We start from the raw sequence: 25135 nt of genomic DNA on the forward strand, positions 1-25135 counted from the left end.
CCACAGGCCTTAGGGAGGATCCCAGATTTAAACTATAGCAGGTGTTTTGTTTCCATCTAGCTGATTAGAGCATTTGAGGATAGGCTCCTTTCACCTGCCTCCCGTTTTCACCACACAAGCCCTGGACACTATTTTCTTGTGCACACCACTTATCAGGGTGTACAGCTCCTATGCACATGTGTTTGCACATGCTCCAGCACAGCACCAGGCCTGTCTCCTGTCTGACACCTTGCCCTGTCAGATTTATTTTGCCCCACACAGGTGAGGGTGAAGCAACATCCTTTCGTGGTTTTGGATGCATTTCTGACTCTTGTGTGGCTTAAGCATCTCATCAGATTTGTTGGGTGAGCCTAGCCTTTTCTCCTTTGAATCACTGGCATGCACTGTCTCTGTTCACTGTGATGAAATGCTTTCATTTTGATCTCCAGAGTCCCATAGTACACACCTGTAGTCCTAGCACTTGGGAGGCTGAGGAAAAAGAATCCTAAATTTGAACCCAGCCCGGGCAATTTAGGGATTTAGTGAGACCCTGTTTCAAAATTAAAAAAGGATTGGGGAGGTAGTTCAGTCCAAAGACCCTCGGTTCTAACCAACTGCCCCCCCCCCCAAAAAAAGAACCTAATAAAAGAAATAAAAGGAAGAGACTGGAAATGCAGCTCTAGAAAAAAAGAAATATAGGAAATATATGGGATGTGTCTAGATTGGACAATGTAGATCAATAAGAACACAAGTCCAAAATGCCAGAGAAGAGGCAGTAGAGCAACAAAACCCCAGATGAGACCGAAGAAGCGCTGCAGTCAAGGACCCAAAACCCCAAAACCGAGACCAAGCAACATAGCGATGGATCCATCCCGAGCAGAGCCATGGTCACCTGACCAGAAGCTCTGAGGAAACAACAGGGCCATGAGCAGACTGGAAAGAGACCTGGGGTGCAGGTCTGCGGGCTCAGAGCCCCTGGACAGCAAAGCCAAATGCGTCCTCAGAGCTGAGATCGCCTCCCCTATGGTGACCCCCCTCCCTTCCCTTCGCACAAACATTTGTACACTGTCCCAGGGATGTGGGGGAGATGAGTTAACCCCAGGAGGTCACCGATCAAGGTCCTGTCAGCAGGGGGAAGACAGACAGCCCTGGCTTTGTCTTTGCTGCCCTTCAACGCCCTAGGGACAAGACATTAATTCTAAATGTTCTGAGGAAAAGAGTAGAGTGTTCCAGGAAAACCTCGCTAGATGAGACATCTCGAGGGCAATTCATGGCCAGAAGTAACAGCATCTTGTACTCAGCTCAAAAAGGAAACAGTACAGCTAAAGGCCACAAGCTGCCAGGGCAGCCAGCTGGAAACTTAGGAAGGAGGAGGCCGGTGTGGGGCATGGGAAGGCTCGAGGTCCTCAAACCCTGGTCACAGAAGTGGAGTGTGGCCATGGGGTGGGGACAAGCCATGCGATGACTGGCCAGAGTCCTGAGAACACCCGTGTCCTTCCCATCTCTCATGGCCTCTCTCCCGCCCTTAAGGAGATCTGTTACATGACAGATTTCTTGTATGAACAGACATGTCATTGCAAGCCTACTAATTTGACCTCCACAAATTATTATTCTATTAAATTCTAGTAATAGTAGACTTTTAAAGACTCAGTGTGCTTATCTGTATATTCATTTCACTCTCATAAAATGATGTATTCAACACTGTACTGGCCTAAATTACAGTAGGTATTTATAAATTATGGGATTTGAGGAAAATTGTTGTTTCAAATATCTGTTTCTTCTCACTTTGGCTAGTTAAACATAATGATGGGGACAAATATGTCATAATTAAAGGTAAAGAAGAAAAATGCATTATTTAATAGTGGATGGCAGAACCCATGGAAGGTCTTTGTTTTCTTTGTGTGTTCATTCATTTGTTTTTTCAATACTGGAAATACAAGGCCTTTTTGCTAGGGTAAAACCCAGCCCTTTTAACATTTGTATTTTGAGAAAGAGTCCCACTGTGTTGCTAAGTTGCCCAAGCTGGGCTAGAATGTTCAGTCCTCCTGCCTCAGCCTCTTAGAGTGCTTGCTTGGGTTACAGGGCCACCAGCATGTCTGGCTTCCCTGTTTCTGTTCTTATTTGCATTTTTGAATTTCCCTCCCTTCCAGTGACCGCTTGTGAGGCGTGAGGCCCCAGGAGGAGTATGCACAGGCACTGTGGAGCTGCCCCTCCTTGAAAGACTTACTCTCCTCTTGCTGACCCCAGCCCAGGCTGAGTCCCTGGCAGTGATGTGGAGTGTCCAGGGCAGCACATACACCATGGGGAGCTCTGTGCATCTCCTGTGCCAGCACACGTACCCACATGCTAGGGCAAAGGCTTTCTCTGTAGCTTGCTGTGAACAGCTCACTCAGTCATTCTGCTGGGCTTGGCAGAGACAGGAAAGCTGACAGAAGCCAGGGAAAGCTCTCAGTAGAGGAGAGAAGGAGTGGCTCAGATGTGCCAGAATCTAATTCTCTGGCTGAGAGTAAAAGCAAGAGTAAAGGTCTGCACTGAAGTCCTGGCTCTTCCCGGCCTTCGACGGAGCTGCCTGGCCAGCCTTGCAGGGTGTGCAGCTGAGTTCTGGTACTCTCTGTCTGACCACTGTCCATTTCCACGTGTGGCCTGCCCTGAGGCCATCAGCCACCTTTGCTCCACAGCCCATATCTGCTCTCCCTGACAGCAAAGGAGAAGCCAATGTGTCAGGACCTGAAAAACATCCACAGAGGCCACTCGAGGGGATGTCCACAGTCAGTGTGCCATCCCTTGGGTAAGTCAGTGAGGACAGTGAGGCATGGGAGGGGCTTTAGGAAACTAAAAATGTTTCCCAAGGCCTGAGGGTAGGAGGAGGGAGACAGCTTGCTTGGCAGCATGCCAGGGGACTGGCAACAGCTGCCCCAGGCAATGGACCAGGCTGGCAGCAGGCGGAGTGGGAAGTGGGGAAGGAAAAGACAGCAGAGGCTTGGAATCTGCAGCAGGTCATGACAAGAAAGGGTCTGAGGGAAAGGAACTCACACAGCAGTCACCATGTGGGAAGGAAGGGTACCACTGAGGCATGGAGGAGCGGGTCAGAAGGGAGGAGCAGCCATGGTGGGGAGGCTGCAGTTGCAGGGGGAAGAGCAGAGGTGGGGCTACATGATAGGAGGTCCAGGGCTTGGGGGACACATCACAGAATACCTGGAACCACACTGGAAGCAATGCGAAGGGCTACGGCCGGCTGGACAGAGGCACGGGTGGGCAGCACAGCCAAGCCGACCTTGTGCAAGTGATGTGGAAGATGCCACCCTCTGAGTCAGGTGCCCTGGAGGGAGGCCATTCCCTGGGTCTGCTCCTGCTCTACCTGGCAGCGACACCACAGAGCACTAAAATCTGCTTCACTAAAGGTGACACAACGTCCACCACATTTATTAGATCACTCCTCAAACGCTGCAGCAATCCTAGAAGCAACCTACCTGCCGGAAGGTGCCCATGCTTTGAGAAAACCCAAATTAGCCCACCTGTGGAGACAATTTAGGAACATAATAACAGGGTGTTTGCTATTTTAAGCCACTAGATTTAGAGACATTATGCAGCAATTGATAAGCAAACCTCTTTAGCACTGGTTACTCCTCATTTAATCAACCAGGAAACTAGGGTTTAGAAAGGTAACTTCCATAAGATAAGGCAGCTATTGAATGAAAAAAACTAGCTGGGGATTTAGCTCAGCAGCACAAGTGCCTGCTTGGCAAGCACTAGGTCATGAGTTTGATCCCCAGGATCCTATAGCGCTTATTGGAGAAACCAGAAAGAGAAAAAAGTACCAGGGGTATTAGGGTTTTGTCTCCTGAAGCCTCATGTGCTTATAGGTAGGGCTTTTGGAAAGTGACTGGATTATGGGGGTGTGGTCCTCATGGGTGAATGAGTCCACTGGCGGGTTTATAACTAAATGTGAGGTTGGAAGGTGCAGCTTGGCTGGAGGAGGTGGTCCCTAGGGGCGTGGCCTGGCAGGGTCTGTCTCCCCCCTCCTCCCTTGATCTCTCTCTCTGCTTTTTATTTCTCTTTCTTCCATGCCCCTCTACCAGGCTGCCCCACCTTGGAGCCAGCAGAAGATGGGCCAACACCTGTATAAACTGAGCTGAATAAACCTCTCCTCCTTTAAGTTATGGATGTTGGGTATTGCTTGTCAGGAACCAGACAGTAAAGAGGGGCAGATGGGGCTGTGCAGGGCCTGCTGTCATTCAGGAGTGAAATCTGTGATGCTCCCAGAGCCAGCATTGATCTTTACATTGTCCTCAACAGTCCTTTGCTCACTGAAGGTTTTCCTTTCAGTTCTGCAGTGACTATTTCCTAAAGTGCAAAACAAAGTGTGAAAACCTCTTCAGTAAAATATGTAATTATATTGTATTTCTTTCACAGATTCAATAATAACCAGCACCAAACTAGGGTAATTGCAGGTGGAAGAGGTCCTTTCGTCTCAGGGCCATTCCTCCTCCAGGAAATGATAATGGAGTTGGCACAAGTTGAAGCAAAGTCTTTCTGCAGAAAGAGGCGTTGCCTTCTAGATCCCTTCCAAGAGAAAAGCTTCCTCCAGTGCAGAGGCCCAGCAGCATGGCTCCTGCTTACCATGGAGTCCGCATCTGGGCTGCGGGATTGCAGTACCAGCTGTACTCATCCCATATCCCCTTGTCCTTCTCTGCTGCCACCACAAAACAGCCTCTGTGGAAGTCTCTATGCTTCACCATGGAGCTGTGCTAGAACGTTTTTAATAAGTACTTTAAAATCCAGCTGTTTTGTTCCTCTTTGAATATATATAGTAGAAAGAAGGATGCACAGGCTTAGCTATGTGTCTTTCAGCAATAAAATCTCAAGGGAGATTTGCTGCTTGCATAGAGATGTGTTTGGGGAACAGAAGGAAAATATGAGGTAGGTGGGGCTAGGATTGTGTGGAGAGACAAAGCCATTGGGAAATCCTCTCAAGAGAGCTGACTCACACAGGTGAGCTGGGAGAACAAACTTCAAATCGCCCCTCCTGGTTTCCCTGGAAATGGACCATGCAGTGCACTACTGCTGAGGCAAAACATAGTGTTTCTGTGGCTGTACTCTTCTGCTGTGGTCAGTGATGGATGCAATGGAGAACAGACTAGCATGTCTTCCTGTGTGTGGAGAAGAAAGGCTGCTCGCTAAGTCAGCAAGTCATTTGCCATGATGGAGACAAATCTTACCTCAACAACGTATTTCTTTGACAGATCCCTCTTATCTTCATTAGGAGATGTTGCACAATACCTCACTGTTTAGCATTTAATTTTAGGATCATTTTTCATACCAGAATACTTTTGCAAGTAGCATACAATTCTGTTAGAATTTATGAAATATTACAGAGAGTACCAATCGCCACTGTGGTTAGCAATGTCCTTACTTTAAAAATCCTTGTTTTCTAAGGGATATAGTGTAACATGTAATTCAATTTCTATGTGCAAAACCATTTCCACTGTGGAAATAATCTGGTGGCTTGAGGAAGAAATATTAAATAGAAAATATATTTGGTCAACATAAATTTATGTAATTGGTGCACACGTTTTTAAGGATATCTCAGTCTGTTTTCTGTTCCTCTAACCAAATATGCAGACTGAGTAATCTCAAGTTTATCTGGCTCATGATTCCGGAGCCCTGAAACCCCAAAAGCACAGTGCTGGCATTTGTTTAGCCCCTGTCGGGCATTTCCTTACTCATAACATGGCACAAGACCTCACATGGTGAAATCTGGCCCAAGTGCTAGCTCAGATCTCTCTTCTCATGAAGTCACTAATGCCAGCCTGAACTCCAACACTATGCAGTCATCTAATCCCATTACTTCCCAAAGGCCAAACCTACAAATATTTAAGAATCAAATATCATCAGGAAAGTTGGGAATTAAATGTCTGTTGCATGAGCTTTGGGGAACATATTCAAACCACAGCAAAGTGTAAGAACTAAGGTTTACTGGAAGACCACCACTGAAACTGAGGAGAGTGGAGAGAGCTGTGGTCTAGTGTGATGACCCTCACACTTACTGAGCTGCAGCAGAATCTCTCATCCCAGACATCCAACATGGTTGTTGGGCCCCATTCCCAGAGCTTCTAGTTCAGCATGTGTAGGATGAGAACCTGGCAAACGCACAGGTGGTGCCATGTTAGCAGTGAAGGTGCCACTGGTACTAGGATGATGCACTCATCTTGATGTCTGTCTGTCTGAGGCTGCAGTCCTGTAAGTACTTGCAGGTCAATGGGACTGTGTTTTTGATTTCCCTAATTATGGTTTTCTTCTCTTAGCCAATCCCAAACAGCTTTCAAGATAATCAGAAAGATGAAATGAGACTGTATAAATGTCTTAGATGAACGGCAGCAGTGTAGGTATTTAATCAGCAATCATGATTTTGCTCACTCTTAATGAAAGGGCTTAGCCAATTAAATATCTGCCTTTTAGGAGGTGGATAAGCAGATAGGGGTGTCTCAGCACTTAATATATGACACATTGTTTTTTAAATTTTATTAAAAAAATAAAACAGTAAAAAGGAACAAGTAATACAGAATTTCAAAAAATAAACAGTAAGAAATCACTAGCTAATAATTACATATTGTCATCTTAGAAATAGTTGTTCAACTTACAAAATTAAAGCATATAAAGTGGACATTCAAACAGTGAGACTGCAAACAGTTATGTTCAATGATCCAACAAAACCTTAGTAATATGGTCATTTATCTTACACACCTAAACACGCTTGCAGTTGTATCTTTTAGAACACTTTCTTTTCTTCTCTTTTTTGCAATAGCAACTACACATTTTGGGTTTTATTACTCCCACAGTTCTTATTATGTTTTTTTGGAAGAGAATAAAACCAAATGTGACAAAACAAAGCAGAGTCAGTCAAAACAAAGGAAGGGCATACTACATGATATAAAACAGAATTCAAGGTAATGAGCAATAGTTACCATAATGCCTCGTGCTACCTTAAATAGAATTGCCTATATCATCAGGTATAACAAAATTGAACAGAACAGAACAGAACAAAACCAATAAAACCTAAAGATTAGAGACATTACAGGAGACAAAGGAAGATAATTGTCAAACAGTAATGGACATCATAGTGAATCTTACTGCCTTCAAAATAATTGCCTATACCCTCAACCTTGATACTATCAAACAAAACAGAGTAGAGTAAAATCTGTCAAACCAAGATGGTGAGAGCAATACAGGGCTTCAAATCAAGTTAATAGGAAATCAAAAAAGTTACTATAATATATCCTGCTGATACTTTAAAATTTTCCCTTAACTAAAAAATAATAAAAATAAATAAATTTTTATAGGGGGGATATTGAGATAAAAGAAGACATAACAACATAACAGTACAGGTCAAAACAGAACACTTTAAACAACATAGTATTTCACCACAAGATAACCTGACTTAATAGTAGTTACCATAGTGTCTCTTTCCTTGGAATATTTGAGTATAACTTCATACACTATAGCATCAAACATATCAAGAAAGTGTGAAACCAATCAAGAGGGTGAAAGTATTACAGAGTATTTAGAACCAGCTAACAGAAAAGAAACAGTAGTTTCTATATTATATCTTGGCCTATAAAAATTTCATTTATACTATCACATATAATAAAATCCAATAAGATACAACATGATAAAAGCAATGGAGACAGAAGAACAACAGTTTGATGGGACTTCAAAACAAGATGATATTAAATCGGCACTAGCTATTATGATGTTTTCATCAAAATAGCTGTTCATATCATCACAGACAATAAAATCAAACAGTCAAGAATAAAACCATTATAATTAATGAGTGAAAATGTGATAAGGCTTCAAAGCCACATAATGGGGAATCATGATTACCACATACTTTTATGTATTTGTATCATTTCTTACACTAGGGAAACTAGTCAGTATTCATATATGTGAGTTTGATTTATTTCACTTATTAGTATGGACTTAAGCTGTGCTGATTTATTTATAAATATCTCTATGTGATCCTTTTTTGTAGTGGAGTAGTACTCCATTGTATAAAAATACCACAACTTTTTTAGCCATTCCTCAGTTGATGGACACTTAGGTTGTTTCCAAGATCTGGCTATTACAAGTTGTGCTGCTATAAACATGGGTGCACATATATCACTGTGGTATGATGCTTTCCGTTCTTCTGGGAATGGCCTAGAAGTAGAATAGCTGGAACAAATGGGACTTCCAATCCCAGCTATTTGAGAAATCTCCAGACTGACCTCCACAATGGTTGCACCAGTCTACACTCCCACCAACAGTGCATGAGAGTTCCTTTTTCCCCACACTTCTGCAGCATTTATTGTTGGTGGTTTTCTTGAACCTGGCCATTCTTTCAGGAGTGAGATGGAATCTCAGTGTGGTTTTAATTTGCATTTCTCTAATGAGTAATGATGTTGAACATTCTTTCATGTATTTATTTGCCATTTGTATTTCTTCATCTGAGAATTGTGTATTCATCTCAGGCGCCCATTTTTGGATTGGATCTTTGAATTTTGGGGGTCTGATTTTTTAAAATTCTTTCTACGTTTTAGATAGAAGCCCTTTGTCTGAGGGACAGTTCACTAAGACTTTTTCCCAGTTTGTTGGTTTTCTTTTCACTATGCTGGAGATTTCTTTTGACGTGCAGAAACTTTTTAATAAGTGGTCCCAGTTATTGATTCAGGGAAGTATTTCCCATGTGGTTTGAGTCCTGTTCATGAATTCTCTGCCTACCTCTATATCAATTTGTCTTCCAATAGATTTAGTGTTTCTGATTTAATATTCAGATCTTTGATCCATTTAGATTTTAATTTAGTACATGGTGATAGGCATGGGTCTAGTTTTAGTTTTCGGCATATGGAGAGCCAGTTTTTCCAACACCATTTATTAAAGAGACTGTTGTTCTTCTGGTGAACATGTTTGGCCCTTTTATCAAAGATAAGGAGGTTGAGTGTCTTTGTGGTTGTGGTTGTATCTTGTAATCTGTTCCATTGATCTTCGGCTCTGTTTTGATTCCAGTGCCATGTTGATTTTCCTACTGTTCCTTTGTACTGTAACTTCAAGTCAGGGATTGTGATGCCTCCTGCCTTGCGCTTGCTGCTTAGAACTGTCTTTGCTCTTCTAGGTCTCTTCTAGTTCCAGATGAATTTTAGGAGTTATTTCTCTAGATCTGTGAGGTATTTTGATGATATTTTTTATTGGGATTGCATTGAATCTGTATAACAGTTTTAGGAGAATGGTCATTTGCACAATATTTATTCTTCCTGTCCATGAGCAAGGGATGTCTTTCCACTTTCTGAGATCCTCTTCAATTTCTTTTTTCAGTGTATTATAATTTTCCCTGTATAGGTCTTTCACTTCTTCTGGGAGAGTAATTCCTAAGTATTTCAATTTTTTGGTTGCTAGGGTGAAGGATGTGGTTTCTATTATTTCTTTCTGTGATCCTGTTAGTGAATAGGAATGCTACTGATTTTTGAGTATTGATTTTGTATCCAGCTACATTGCTGAATTTATTTATTATATATAAGAGTCTTTCAATGGAGTTTAGGGGGTCTTCTATGTAGTGTATCAGGTCATCTGCAAACAATGATTATTTAATTTCTTGTTTTCCTATCTTTACCCCTTTTATTTCTCTCTCTTGTATAATTGCTCTGGCTAATATTACCAGTACTATATTAACTTGGAGAGGTGATAAGGGACATCCTTGTCTTGTGCCTGATTTTACAGTAAAGGCCTTCAATTTTTGGCCATTTAGTATGATACTGGCTATTGATTTGTCATAGATGGCCTGTATTATATTGAGATAAAGACCATCTATTCCCATTTTTTGTAACGTTTTTATCATAAATGAACGTTGGACCTTCTCAAAAGCTTTTTCTGCATCTATAGAAATTATCATGTGATTCTTACTTTTGGCTTTATTGATATGGTGGATTACATTTATTGATTAACATATGTTGAAACATCCCTGAATGCCTGGGATGAATCCCTCTTGGTCGTAGTATATCATCTTTTTGATGATTTGCTCCATCCTATTTGTCAATTTTTCATTGAGGATTTTTGCATCTGTGTTCATTAGGGAGATTGGTCTATAGTTCTCTTTTTTAGTTGAGTCTTTCTCCAGTTTTGGTACTAGGGTAATATTTGCTTCCAGGAATGACTTAGAAAGGATTGCTTCCCTTTCTGTTTCCTTGAATTGTTTGAGGAGTGTCAGCATTAAGTCTTTGTATTTCTTATAGAATTCTGTGATGAATCCCTCTGGGCCTGGGCTCTTCTTTGTAGGTAAGGACTTAATTACATTTTCAATTTCATTAATAGAAATTGGGTTTTTCAGCAGTTTTACATCTTCTTGACATAGTTTTGGTACTTCATATGTTTCTAGAAATCTGTCTATTTCTTCTGTGTTATCAAACCTTTGAGAGTAGTGGTTTTCCAAACAGGTGTTGATGGTCTTCTGTGTTTCTATAGAGTCTTTAGTGATTTCACCTTTTTCATTTCTTATTACATGAATTTGAGCTTTTACTTCCCTTTTTTAATAAGGTTGGGTAGGGGCTTATAAATTTTATTTACTCTTTCAAAGAACTAACTCTTTTTTTATTTAAGAAGAAAAAGAGAAAAACACAAAACAAAACAAAGCAGTATAAGGTTACACATAATACAGAACTACAAAAAAAACCATAACAGTAAGAAATCACCTGTTAATAGATTACATATTATCATCTTGGAAATAGTTGCTCAAATCACAGTATCAAAGAATACAAAGTAGACATTCAAACAGAGAGACTGCAAACAGCTGTGTTCAATGATCCAAAAACATTAATATAGTCAGCTATTTAACACCCCTAAACACACTTGCTGTTTTGATTCATTGATTCTTTGGATTGTGTTTTTAGTCTCTATTGCATTGATTTCTGCTCTGATTTTTATAATTTCCTCTCTTCTTTTGACTTTGGACTTGACTTGCTCTTCTTTTTCTAGATGTTTGAGGTGTAACATCAGGTTATTTATTTGTATTCATTCTGTTTTCCAATGGGGGAACTCAGTGCAATAAGTTTTCCTCTGAGGACAGCTTTCATTGCATCCCACAGATTCCAGTAAGTTTTATTTGTGTTTTTGTTTGCTTGTAGGTATTGTTTAATTTCTTCTTTAATTTACCCTGTGACTCACTGATTACCCAAGAGTGTGTTATTCAGTTTCCATGTGTTTGTAGGATTTTTGCAGTATCTCTTATCATTAATTTCTAATTTCATAGAGCTATGATCTGACAACATGCGAAGGATAATTTCAACTCTTCTGCATTTATTTAAATACATTCTGTGAGCTAAATATGGTCTATTTTAGGGAATGACCCATGTACTGCTGAGAAAAATGTGTATTTTGATGTTGCTTTATAGAACACTATATATGTCTATCAAGTCCGTTTGTTCACAGGTGTAATTTATTTCTGTTATTTCTTTCTGATTTTCTGTGTGGTTGATCTGTCCATTGGTGTCAATGGTGTGTTAAAGTCTCCTGTTATAATTGTATTACTGCTAATTTGGCTTTTCATTTCTGTTAATACCCATTTTATATAACTTGGTGCTCTGGAATTTGGTGCATATATATTTAAGATAGTTATCTCTTCCTCTTGAAGTTTTCCCCTAACCAGTATGTAGTGACCTTCTTTATCTCTTCTGATCATTATTGATTTAAAGTTCACATTGGCTGCAAACAGAATAGCTACTCCTGCTTTTTTCGGGCTTCCTGTTGCATGAAGTATTGTTTTCCATCCTTTGACTTTCAGTCTATGAGTATCCTTTTAGGTTATATAGGTTTCTCGTAGACAGCATATGGTTGGATGTTGTTTCTTGATACATTCTGCCAGTCTGTTTCTTTTAATTTGTGCATTGAGACCCTTTACATTAACGGTTATAACTGTTGTATGTTGGTTTATTTTTGACATGTTATCTTTCTGCCATTGCATCCTTATCTTTCAGTTCTGTTTAATTGTCTGCTTTGCTTAGTGGTTTTTTTTTTTTTTCCTAAGTGTATCTAAACTGTCTTTTAATATTCTTTGCAGGGTTGGCTTGGCAATCATGAAGTTCTTGAGCTATTTCTTTGTCGTGGAAGTATCTATTTCTTCATCAATTTTGAGGTACAGTTTTGCAGGGTACATCAGTCTAGGTTGCAAATCATTTTCCTTTAGGATATGAAATACTTCATTCCATGCTCTTCTTGACTTTATTGTTTGTGCTGAGAAGTCTGCTGTGTTTCTGATAGGTTTTCCTTTATAAGTGATCTGTCTTTTCTCTCTAACAGCTTTTAATATTCTATTCTTACATTGGATTTCTGTGATGGTGATTATTATATGTCTGGGAGTAGTTTTATTTAGGTTATGACTATATGCTTCACTGATCCTGATGTTATTTTCCATTCTCATGTTTGGGAAATTTTTAGCTATTGCTTCTCTAAATATCCTCTAGACATCATTTATGTTGTCTCCTTCTTTTTCATTTATCCCTATCAATTTTATGTTGTTTTACTTTGTGTCATCTTGCAGGTGTTGAATTTTTCTTTCCTGGCTTCTTGTTATTTTTGAAAGATCTTTCCTTTCCTGTTCACTAGCTGCAATCTTGTCTTCTAGGTCTGAAATTCTATCTTCACTTTCATTGAGGTGGTTTTTATAGCTTTCAATGGAATTTTTGATTTCCTGTATATCTCTTTGCGTGTGCTTTATGATTCTGTTTGTTTCTTATATTGCTCATCCAGGGATTCTATCTTTTTGTTTAGCTCCTCCGATTTTTTTAACTGTGTCTTCTTTAGATATGTTCAGCATCTCCTTCATTTCTTTTATCATTTCTTCTTTTACCTCAGAGTTTATTTCTAGTTTGAATTCCTTTAAAGCTTCCCAGAGTTGCTTCTTTATTTCAGTAGTTATTTTGTCTGATATTTCAGGTGTATGGCATACATAGCTCCTAAGTTTTCTTGAGATGTGCTGGAAGTTTGAGATAGTAACTTGGTGTTTCGTTTTGTTGTTTTCCTTTATTTCTGTGTTTCAAGTGTTAGTCCAAGGCTTCCCCAGGGTCTGTTGGAAATCCTCTTCTATGCCCTCAGCTCCTGAGACTCTGGCCATCCAGTTCCTCAGATTGAGAGAGGATCACTGTGTGTGGGGCAGGCCGGCTCAAGCCCAGCCTCCGGAACTGATGGTGCCTGCTTACTTAGAACACCAGAGTCCGCAAGCATGACCAGGAGTGGGAAGGCTATTCCAGGCCCACTCAGGACCTGCTGCACTGGCCCAGTGCTGACATATTCTTTAAAGAACCATTTGAATTCATGCTATGTGTCATACATGAGGCTAGATAATGGATTTGGCATAATCATATCATTATTTTACTAACTAGACAATAAGATTTCCTTGTGGACAACTTTTTCTTGGAATAAGCCGAGGAGGAGCACAGAGAGTCTCCATAAGCAGGACATGCCCAGAGACCTGGAACTGTGGCTGCCAAATCCCCATCATGGACAGAAATCGGAACATGGAGTGAGTGGTACCACATTCACTGAGTAATAAAAACTCTCAAGATGGCTTCGTTCTGTGCACCTCCACTTTGTGTGTTGGAATTTCATGGCTTCTCCCTTTAGACAATAACCTAAACTCAAAGATAAGTACTTCTTCTAATGGGCTAGAAACTGTTTTTTCTAGGTAGAAATTAGCTACAATCCTGAAGAAAACGTTTTGCTGATATAAACATTGAAGTCCCCAGGTGATGCGCAGAATCATGCTATTTTGAGTCTCTCCCTATTTCTTTCTCCTAACTGACTTTGGGGAAATTTCTTGCCTTATCTTTCCCTTCTAAAAAATACAGGAAATTAAATTTGATATCCTCAAGACTCTTAGAATTACAAGAACTAATTTATATGAAGCAGTTTTATGATTTTTTCCTCATGGTTGAAATAGAACTCAGGGCCTGCTGCGTGCCAACCAAAGGGTCTGCTGTCAGTAGGTACGGCTGTGATATTTAAGGTGCACACATGCTCCTAGAGTTCAGTATACCTCAACCCCAAGACTTTCTCAACCTCAGACTTCACTCTTCAGCATTTGTCCTAAATTCCACCTACTTCCTCTCCATGCCTCTTACTCCCCAAAGCCAAGGCTCTTCAATCATTCTGCCAAGTTATTTGCCATTCATGAAGGATGAGGTCAGAGGAGGATGGGTATGGCAGCATTCCAGAGACTCTTGGGATCCCAGAATTTCAGGAAGATCCATAAACACACTTCAGGGTATCCTACCTATTCCTGAGTTCTGCCTCTCACCTGATGCTTCAGCTCCCTTGGAGTGTGGACATTTATGAAAACCACCTTCTGCAGACCAGCTTTCCCCAAAGCCTGGCTGGGAGGTGGCATTTCCTGATCATGAACATATTCATAAAAGTATACTCATTAGTGGCACTGCTATGGCAGTTTCCCTTCCTGGGAAACCCAGAGGTAAGGGGGACTTGGGCTTTGGCACGGCAGTCCCCAAAGACACAATACCTAATGCCATATTCTCAGTGCTGAAATCCCAAAAGATCAAAGCCTTAAATGACCAAAAGGCAGAAAATATAATTCTAGAAACTATAACCTAACAAGTTATTTTAAGGACATTTATTTATATTTTAAAGGAAATTTATTTTGAGAAATCTAAAAGCATGACAGAACACTTCATAAGCCACTCTACACAATAAAATAAGAAACAATGATATATATTTCTACAAGCATAAACACAACAATCATCACAAACTGCTTATTTTGCAAATAGATCAAAAAGAAAAATGTAGAACTTCATTCTGCTTGGCCACTGTGAAAATCCAGCTTTGCAGCCAGCTCCTATGGAATAGTATGATGAATAATCTTAGTCTTTCAACAAGAGTAATCACAAACCATTGTTGATTACTATCACATATGCAAAGATTTCACCCCAAAGTATGATCTCCAGAAGTATTGTCTGTCTCTCACAAAAGGAGTTACGCAAACAGTATATCTCTTTATGTACTGAAGAAGATGCAAGGTTTGTATGCATGCAGTGCCCCATACAATCAATATAGCAATAAAGTACTTTCAGAGTCAAATTTGTGAAGAATATTAAAAAGAACTGGAAGTCTCTAAAATCTTTAGTTTATACCTTCAACATGGGAAATGATGTCAAGATGGAAATTAATTATTAAAAGAAAAATAATTATTCAAAGAAAAAGAAAAATAAGTTCTCTTCTCAACAAACAAAAGAAAATTTGCTAAAAAGAACATTTGATGTAAAAAAAAAAAAAGAATGTAAGGGGCTGGGGATTTAGCTCAGCGGCATAAGCACCTGCCTTGCAAGCAGGCAGTCTTGAGTTCGATCCCTGGTACTGAAAAAGACAGAAAAAAATAAAAAAGAATGTATTACAAGGCTAGATTGTGGGCAGTGGCAACTTTTAATCATTGACTCTACTTTGAAGTCTTGCATGACAATGAATAACTGCTTTTCTTTTTCTTTTTAAGGCAAAGCTCTCTTCAGGGAACACATTCACATTCATTTCCTGTGTGACATTGCTCTTTTTTGCAGTTATTCTAATTAGGTATACATGAACATGTGAATTTCCTTTTAAATTTTCCCATCTTCCATGCTATGTTTCTATGTAAATTTGAGCATTCAGAAATTAATTTCTCATGCATTCATATACAGACAACAAATTTGGCAGAAATAATAGTGGTGACTGAAAAGCAACATGATTGCATATCTTCTTATCCTTCCATGCACATAATTATTTGCAAACTAGTCAGTAACTTGGCTGGCTTCTTCAGGCAAGTGCAGCTTTAATTCATTAGAAGCTCCTGGAATTTCTTCAGCTGGAAAGAATACCAATGCAGAGAAATGACACATTTTTAAATTGAAAATTTCCATGTTGCTATATTATATGGCCAAGCTCTCACCCAGAACTTGGCTTTCCGTTCCCCCTTATGTAATATTTCTTAAAAATAAGAATTACACTCTTTGAGATTTTAGTCTTCAGAATCGCAACATTCAGGGTAACATCTCCAAGATTTTAAACTTTAAAAAAATAATTTTTAGACACTAGGAATCTTAGACTAATGAATTTTGATCATGCAAGATTACAATATCCCCATGATTTTTAGAATTGTGTTTTTCAGAATCATGATCAGTAACAGAATTTCAGAACAAAAGCTCTTATGCATGCAATATTTTCCCATTTTCTAAAGGTATTTTTAAGGTTATTTATTCTGGTGTTAGTACTACTCCTTTCTAATGAATCATCTCAGTTTCTCTCAATTTTTGCTCATGACTAGAATTAGAGTAAAGGCCAAGGTGTATACACGGTGAATAAAATGGTAAGAAACTGCAAATAGACACTGGAAAAGACAACTCCCTAGCACAAACAAAACTTTAAAGGACATTCATACAGGTCTTAAGTGACTTTATTTCTATTCAAATATGTAAAGAATTTAGATCACTCCAGCGCTCAACCTAAGAAAACCAGGCTAGGCGTGGTTACACAGGCTGGGCATGGTGGTGCACACTTGCAATTTCAGCACTCTCCAGGAGTTCAAGGTCAGCCTGGGCTACATAGTGAATTCAAGGCCAACCTAAGATAAACAGCAAGACCCTGCCCCAAAAAACAAACAAAAAAATAAAGAGGAAAGCAAGCAAAAAATCAACACCCTTTCAGTCCCATTAGACAACTGATACAGCAAAGCAAATTCCCACTTCAAAATACGCAGAGACTACCCTTTCAATGTGAGATAGTCAGAGATCTGTTGCCACATAAATGGCAATTTTGACATACTGCTGAAGGCTAAAAACAGACTGGGCTCTTTGAAAAAATGAGGATCACAATCTGAGGTGACCCTAAAATTTTGTGGGCTGGATCAGAGAGGCTGAGGAACAGCCAAAGTTCCTCAGGATTTACCAGGGAAGGATTTACCAGCACTGTCACCCGGGGGGAGGAGGAAGGCAATGGCCCCTGCACACTGGAGTCTCACGCATGAGCCCTCTCAGACATAGCCTGGCACAGTGGACAGTGTCCATGGAGAAATGCCTATTCAGGTCACAGGCCAGAGAAGTACTAAGACTCTTAAGATTATAGAATGCCATCCCTAAGCCCTATTTCACCCTTATACCAGATGGCTCCAGCATGATGGAGGAGCAATGAATTAAAAGTGAAAAAGCCACAAGGCAGCTGCTCTGAAGAGACATGCACAGGGAAGCCCCAGAATCAAGTAAGCATGAACACAAGGTGCTAAGAGGAATTTGAAGGTCTCAGTATGTGCAACCACAGCAAACAGCAAATATAGCCACCCATCAACCAGTTGGCACAGGTCCTCGATTAAAGGCCTGCTTGCCTAAGGGTCCACTGCCCAATTCAAAATGGTGAGAGTTCAATAAAAACTGATTTTCATGCCAAAATCCAAAAAAGAAATACAGTCCAAAGTAGGAAACTTCTATCACCACCTGATTTAGATGTGACACAGATGTTGGAAAGACCAGACACAGAATTTAAAAACAACTACAATAACTTTGTGAAGACTTGTAATTGGAAAAGAAATGGGTACTGTAAGCAATAATAAAATCCTTATGGATGCATTAAAAAGAAATACAGTAAATCAAAAACACTGGGGAAAAAACAAGAAAATGTTTTCAGTGTACTCATTATTCTTTACATGGCCAAAGAAAATATCAGCACTGTTGAAAACAAGACTAAAGAAACTTCTCAAAATGAAACACAAAGAAAAAACTTAACGAAAAGATTTATGATAATGTTAAACGCAAAAAAACCTTCAGGAAAAAGTGAGACAATATTAAAATATGTAACACATGAGAAATAAGTACAACAGAAAAAGAGTACACCAGAGGACCAAACACAGACAAACAGATAATAGCTGAGAATTTATCTTTCAAACTATAAAAAAATACCAACTCATAGCCTCAAGAATATCAGAGATCACCAAGCAGGACAAATACTGCCTGTTCCGAGGTACATAATAGACACATCACACTCAAACTTCAAAACATGAAGATAAAGAGAAAAAAATAATGCCCAGTAGAGGGAAATTATATATTGAGGAACAAGATTAAGAATTTAAGTGACTTTTTAAAAAATTTTATTTAAAGAAAGACTAAACATAACAGAAAATAGGTAGAAATAATACACACATTCAGAGAAAAAAAAACAGTAAGCAATCACTAGTTGATGTTTACATATTGTCGTTTTACAAATAATTGTTCAAGGTACAAGAATGGAACATGTAAAGTGGGAATTCAAACAGTGAGACTGCAAACAGTTCTATTCAACCGTCCAACAGAAACTTAGTAACATGGTTGGCAATCCTATACACTTAAACATACATGCAGTTATTCATATCTTCATTTATGTTTAGATTAAACAAACTAAAGCAGGTTAAAATAGTTCTGAACAAAGAATAATAGTATTGCTAGATTTCACATCATGACACTCTGTGATCAGCACTGGGTACTATAGTGTCTTTTTTTAAAATTTAATTTAAAGAAAGACTAAACCAAACAGAAAACAGGTAGAAATAATACACAATTTCAAAGAAAAAATAAACAGTAAGAAATTACTAGTTGATGATTACAGATTGTCTTCTTACAAATAGTTATTCAAAGTACTATAGTGGAGCATATGAAGTGGGGATTCAAACAGTGAGACTGCAACCTGTTCTGTTCAACTATCCAACAAAAACTTAGAAATATGGTTATCAATCCTATACACTTAAACATACATGTACTTATCCATATCTTCAATTATGGTGAGATTGAATAAACCCAAGCAGTCTAATATCACTCTGAACAAAGAATAATACTATTGCTGGGTTTCACATTATGACACTCCAGAATCAACACTGGGTATTTTAGTGTCTCTTTTTCTTCAAAGTATCTGTTCATTTCATCATGTGTCATAAGATCAGTTCTCATGAACTGTTTAATGGATTCTACACATACATGATTCTTAACATGTATTTCTATCCTTTCTATATTAGAGGGAGAAACAAAACAAAGCAAGGCAAAACAAAATATATTCCTATAAACACATGAAATGAAATAAATATATAAGACCATTGTACAAAGAGTTCTACCATGGTTCCTGTGTTGTCACTTGTTATGTCCAATAGATTTGGCTATAACATCAGACATAGTATAATTGAATGTATCAGTACATAACAGTATTAATAAAAACACAACTTTGTATATAGTATAAAACTTCTAAAGCAGGCAGTTATCAAACCAGAATGTGTATCGTAGAGTCTTGTCATCTTCAGTGTAGTTGCCTATACTCTCAGAATTGATACTATCAATCATATCAGTTTTGAATAAAATCTTCTCTGCTTCATTTATGTTATGCTCTTTTTTTGTCATCAGTTGTCTGCTTATCTTCTTCATTCTGTTTTCTGCTCCATTCATTGAGGCCTCTCTGCCTCTGTTCCTGGAATCCTAGTACTTTTCTCTCTCTCTAGAATGCCCTGCAGTATTCACTGTAGAGTTGGATTGATTGTTGTGAATTTCCCAAGCTCCTCTTTGTCTTGGAAGCATCTTGTTTCTCCATTAATTTCTAGAGACAGTTTAGCAGGGTCCATCAGTTTAGCAGTCCATATGGGATGAAGGTTATTTTCTTTCAGGGCTTGGAATCTTTTGCTCCAGGCTCTTCTTTACTTAATTGTTTGTGTGGAGAAGTCTGCCATTATTCTGATGGGCCTTCCTCTATAGGTTATCTGTTTCTTATCTCTAACAGCTTTTAATATTCTGTTCTTATATTGAATTTCTGGGACCTTGGTTATTATATGCCTGAGTGTAGCTCTGTTTTGGATGTAGCTGGCTGGAGTTCTGTATGCCTCAGATATCAGAATATCATTTCCTATTCCTATATTTGGGAAGTTTTCCTTAATTATTTCTGTGACTAACTTTTGTAGTTCCTTTGTTTGTACCCCAGCTTCTTCATTCACATTCTTTATTCTCAAGTTATAGATCCTTTTGTCCTCTTCTAGCCTTTGTATTGTTATTGCTTGTTTCCTTGTTATTTTTTAAAAGTTTTCCCTTTCATACTCCCACATTGCAAAATTGTCCTCCAGTTTGAGTAATCTATCCTTAGTTTCAAGCTGATTTGCCATCTTTCCATAGAGTTTTTAATTTCCTAGTGATCTCTTTGAATCTGCTTCATGTATTCTATAGTTTTTATATTCTTTATCAAATGGTTCTCTCCTGTGTCTGAGTTCCTCCCTTCTTCCATCTGTGTCTGTTTGAGGGGTGCGTATCTCTTTCACTAATCTTCTTATATCTTGCTTTATTTGACTAAATATTTCACTTTTGAACTCATCATGAGGTCCCAAAGATATCTCTTTATGTCCACTGGTGCCATGTCTGATATTGCATGTTTGCTGTTCTCAGTCTCCTTTGTATTTACCTGTCCTGGGTCAGTGTTCTCAGGGTGGGGGCCTAGGGACTTTTTGTTGTTGCTTCTTCTTCCCATCTTTTTTGCTTCTTCCAGGAGGCCCCAATTTCTTTCTTTGTTGGTTACAATTCTTCTGAAGTGTGCTGGCTAGATGACCCTTCCCACTGCTGTGTGCTAGTGAGTTGCAGACAGGGACAGCATATGCTGGCCCCTTCCCTCTGGATCAGTCAAGCTGCTGTGGCCTGCACTGTATTACTTTGCACCACCTCTCCTCTGGATCAGCGGTGGTAGCAGCAGTGGGGGTAGGGGCAGAGGCACCAGGTGGGCACTGAGTTGCTCTGCTCCCCCAGCCTCTGGCAGGCCCACAGTGACAGGTTTTGCTGGTGGCCCAGAGGCACCGGAGGTGGCAGCTGGAGCACAGCAGCATGGGGATCAGTCAAGCTGCTGTGGCATGCACTGTATTTCTTTGCACCACCTCCCCTCCAGGTCAGTCAAGATGCTGTGGCCTGCACTGTCAGTCAAACTTCTGAGGTTTCAGTGGGTTAGTGTGGTTAGTGTACCCCACCACTGTAGGGACTTGATTTTGGATAACCTACTGGGTCTCAGCCAGGTCATATGACCCAGGCCCAGCTCACTCTACCATTCCCATTTGGGAAGGAAACAATTGACTGAAGTCACTGCTACCCCTTGAACTTGCCAGTACTGCCTGGTCCCAGAATGTCGTCCACCAGAGCCCCCCTATTTATGAAATGGCTCCACTCTTGTCATTTTCCATTGGTCCATGTAGGCACCCTGCCAACTCAGCTCTTCTTTTGGCTCATGGACTCCCGAACTCAATGTCGAAGAGGCGGGGACCTCGGCAAGTTGCACCTGGACCTCGGCAAGTTGCAGCACAACCTCAGATGGTCAGCAAGTCGCCTTAATTTCTTCTTGGGACAAGAGAATTCATCTTCCTCTATTTGGGGCTCCCCACTCTGTATTATGTTGAATTCTAAGTTGACTATCTCAGGGAGCCTCTGTAGCCAGTTGTTATCTATCTGTCATCTTTTCTCCTCCTAAGTGACTTTTCATTAGGAAAAAAATCCTCAAAGTCTAGACTGAAAAATTGGAAGTCTATGACAAATATACTGTTTCAAATGTGAAAGAGAAATATAAACTTAGAAAACCTTTATTGGAAAAAGTTCTGAAAGAAATTCTTCAGAAAGAAGGAAATCAATGCACATCAGACATTAAGATCTAAATACAGAAAGTATATCATCATATGAATAAATGTATATAAAATCAAATATTTTAACACCCTATTTTGTAATGAATCTAAAAAGTAACTTAGTGTCATGGAATAATAGACACATATTGTATAAATACATGGAAAAGTGAAATGCATGACACCAGTACCCAAAAGGGTGAGGAGGAATGAGGAATGCTCTAAGTTATCTGCACTGCTGGTAAAGTGACTTAATTATTTACAAGATGCAGAAAAAGCACATGATAAAATTCAACAATCTCATTTCAAGTAAGTAGAGCAGGAACACACCTCAAAACAGTAAGTCCATTTATGACAAATCTAAAGCTCACATTGTAGTCAATGGAAAAAGTCAATGCCCTTTTCTTTAAAATCAGCGAAAGGACAAGGGTGCCTGCCTGTATCACTTCTATTACACAGTGTCCCAGAAGTCCTAGCCAGAGCAATCAGGCAAGAGAAACACAAAAGCAACATACAGGAAAGAAGGAAGTGAAATTGGCTCTACATGCTGGTCACATATTATACCCAGAAAACCCTAAAGACACCACTAAAAAGTTTTAGAATTGATTTTTGAAAATCTATCAAAGTTAAAATTAACAAAATCAATAGTATATCTACACATTAGCAATTACTTTTTTTAAAAAATGTTAAGAAAATTCCATTTACAATAGAATAAGAAAACAAAAGATTTGGGAACAAATAACCAAAGAGGTTAAAAAAAAATCTGTGTTCACTACTGGACCTCAGCCAATTCCACACCTGTAATGGTCAAGAATAGCCACAATGTTGAGCCAGCTCTGTGCTTTGCTTCCCCTCGCACAGGGTAGCACAGGCGCTCACCAACCGGCTGACTTGATCTTAGACAAGACCAGGGCCCGAGGCCATGAGAGGAGATGATGCAGCAAACTGTTGCTTGGCAGCAACCATCCACCAACTCGAAGAGGGCTCCAGGTTGTGCTTCCCCTGACCCAGGGCAGAAGAGGTGCAGACTACCCAACTAATCCAGTCCTGGCTAGAGCCAATGCCTGGTAAGGAGGGCCAGCAGACCAACAGATAAAGTACAGATCTGCCCAGCAGCTCGAGGGATTCCAGTGTCAGCCCTCAAAGTAACCATGTAAAACCATGTAGCCAGGAGAGAGCATAGCTTCAACAAAGATCACACGAAACTCTAAAATCAGGCTAAGAAAGCCTAGCCCTGCCCTCCAGAGTGAGAAACCACGCACGGCAAGTGTTGGCATTAAATCCAATAATCTGTTTGAAATTCCCTCCCATCGCCACATCCAGCCCAGAGGCTCAAGGCCAACTGCTTTTCCCAGTACACAAATCTGTTATAGAACTGCACAAAATGTTTTACAATTTTATTTTGTTTTCTATTTTTAAAATTTTTAAGGTTTTGCTTTTTAAAATTGTATTAAAAGTGAAGATTAACAGATTTGACTTTTGAACAAGAATCAAAAGCTTTAAATATTTCTGTTTTCTCCAATTGTGTAACTTAAAAGAAGCAAGGTACTTCCTTGAAAGAGGAAAACTACCGAAACTCCCACAACATGAAAGAAACTAAGTAGCCCTACATCTATTAGACATATTTAACTATTAAACACTCACTGTTCCAAAAAATCACCAAAATAGTTTTACTGGTGGAGTCTTCCTAACATAAAAGGAAAAATGTTGCTAAATCTCCACAGTCTCTTTGAGAAAACAAGAAAGGAAATATTTCGTACTTGTTCTAGGAGGCAGTCATTACTCTAAGATGAAAATCAGGTAACTATGAGAAAAGAATATTGAAAACCACTGTGTAACATAAACATAGTTGTAAAACTCCGCAGCAAAATATTTGAATGTTTCTGGGTGCGGTGGCAAGTATCTGTCATCCCAGTCACTGGAGAGGCTAAGACAAGGGGTCACAAATTCAAGCCCAGCCCATGCGACTTAAAAACAACCTGTCTCAAAAGGGTGGAGGATGTAGCTCAGAGTAGAACATTAGCCTAGCGTGATCAAGGGCCTGGTTCTCACTCTCAGTACCACAAAGGACGGCAGGCAGGTGAGGGAGAAAGAGAAACAGACAGAAACAAAACAAATAGAGGAAAAATGGCCAGTTAAAAATAACAGTGCAAACATAATTGTGCTCTATGACCAAATGAGACATTGTAGCAATGCAACCCTGGATCAGTATTCTAAAATCAATCAGTTCAGTCTACCATATCAACAAAATTATAGAAGAATAATTTCAAAACCATATCACCTCATGCACAGAGAGATGAAAATTTAACAAGCTAGGACATCAGTGAATTTCTTGGCCTTGAAAACATCACCAAAAATCTATACTTAACATTAGACTTAATGGCAAAAAACTAATGCCTTCCTAAAGCCAGGAGAAAGGTAAGATTATTCTCACTAGTATTTAAATCATATTGGCCTGGCAAGAAAAAGTTAAGATATATGAAACAGACATCTTCAAAATATAGACAAGAAAGGTATCTAGACTGAAAAAGAAAATAAAATGGAAGACATCATCATTGTTACAAAGGAAACCTCCAAAAATCTGTAAACACGATGCAAAAGTCTACCACTAATGAGGAGTACAGCAAGATCAACAGATACAGGGTCAACATTTTTAAAAAGGTCACTTGTTTTCCTGTGTACAGCAGTAAGCAACTGGCATTTGAAATTTTATAAATATTAATTATATTAGCACTTTAAAATGCTGCAGTTAGCTATAATTCCAACAATATATATACAGAGAAGGATCTATGCTTAGAAAGTTTAAAACCTTAAGAAAAAAGATCAATATTCTAAACAAATGGAGAGATTCTCCATGTTTATAAACTGGAATGAGATTATGATGTTTGCTACTTCCAACTTGATTGATTAAATGTGATATAAATGAAAAACTCAGCAAGTTATTGTGTAGATATTGACAAACTAATTCTAAAATTCATCCAGAATAGAAAAAGAAGACTTACTACAAAGGCGCAGAAGTCAAGGTGATGTGGTACTGCTGAGAGCACAGGGAAGAGAATCAGTGGATCTGAACAGGAAGCAGATGTACCAATATTTTCCATAGGGTAAGAAAATAAACTCATGAGGAGAGGATATCACCTCCAACAAATGCCTCTGGAACAGTATGACATCACATGATTTGATGATTTTGTCTTCAACCCACTGGTGAAGAAGATCGCCCAAATCAGCATTTTGGCTTTGCCAATCCCAAGTTTCAGACCCTAGACAGGAGAGGCTGACAGGCATCCATCAGTTATAAACAATGTGCTGGCAGCACAGGACACGGAGCCATGCACAGTTCAAAGGGACTGCACTTGGAGAAGCACAAATGTGTGGAGGCAGTAGAAGCAAGGTGCATATAACAAGAAGAGGGAAAGTTGCTGATTCTCTCCAGTGGCTGTGATCGTCTGACTAAGTAATTCCATGGGCTGGCAAGACACTGGACTGCCACACCCAGTCCAGTGTGGCACA

General features: G+C 39.4%; 1 long non-coding RNA gene across 1 annotated transcript in view; it reads right to left on the reverse strand.

Annotated features, from left to right (window-relative positions):
- Window positions 1–14680: 14680 nt before the first annotated feature.
- LOC106025372 (uncharacterized) overlaps window positions 14681–25135 on the reverse strand; it is a 30548-nt gene continuing 20093 nt past the window's right edge. The window contains exon 4 of the long non-coding RNA XR_001198971.2: window positions 14681–15847. This is a non-coding gene — a long non-coding RNA (uncharacterized LOC106025372). The remainder of the gene's footprint in view (window positions 15848–25135) is intronic.

This window comes from Cavia porcellus, unplaced genomic scaffold (genome assembly GCF_034190915.1).
Source record: "Cavia porcellus strain 051 isolate PalLab524CR breed Dunkin Hartley unplaced genomic scaffold, mCavPor4.1 scaffold_12, whole genome shotgun sequence".
NCBI classification, from domain to species: Eukaryota; Metazoa; Chordata; class Mammalia; order Rodentia; family Caviidae; genus Cavia; species Cavia porcellus.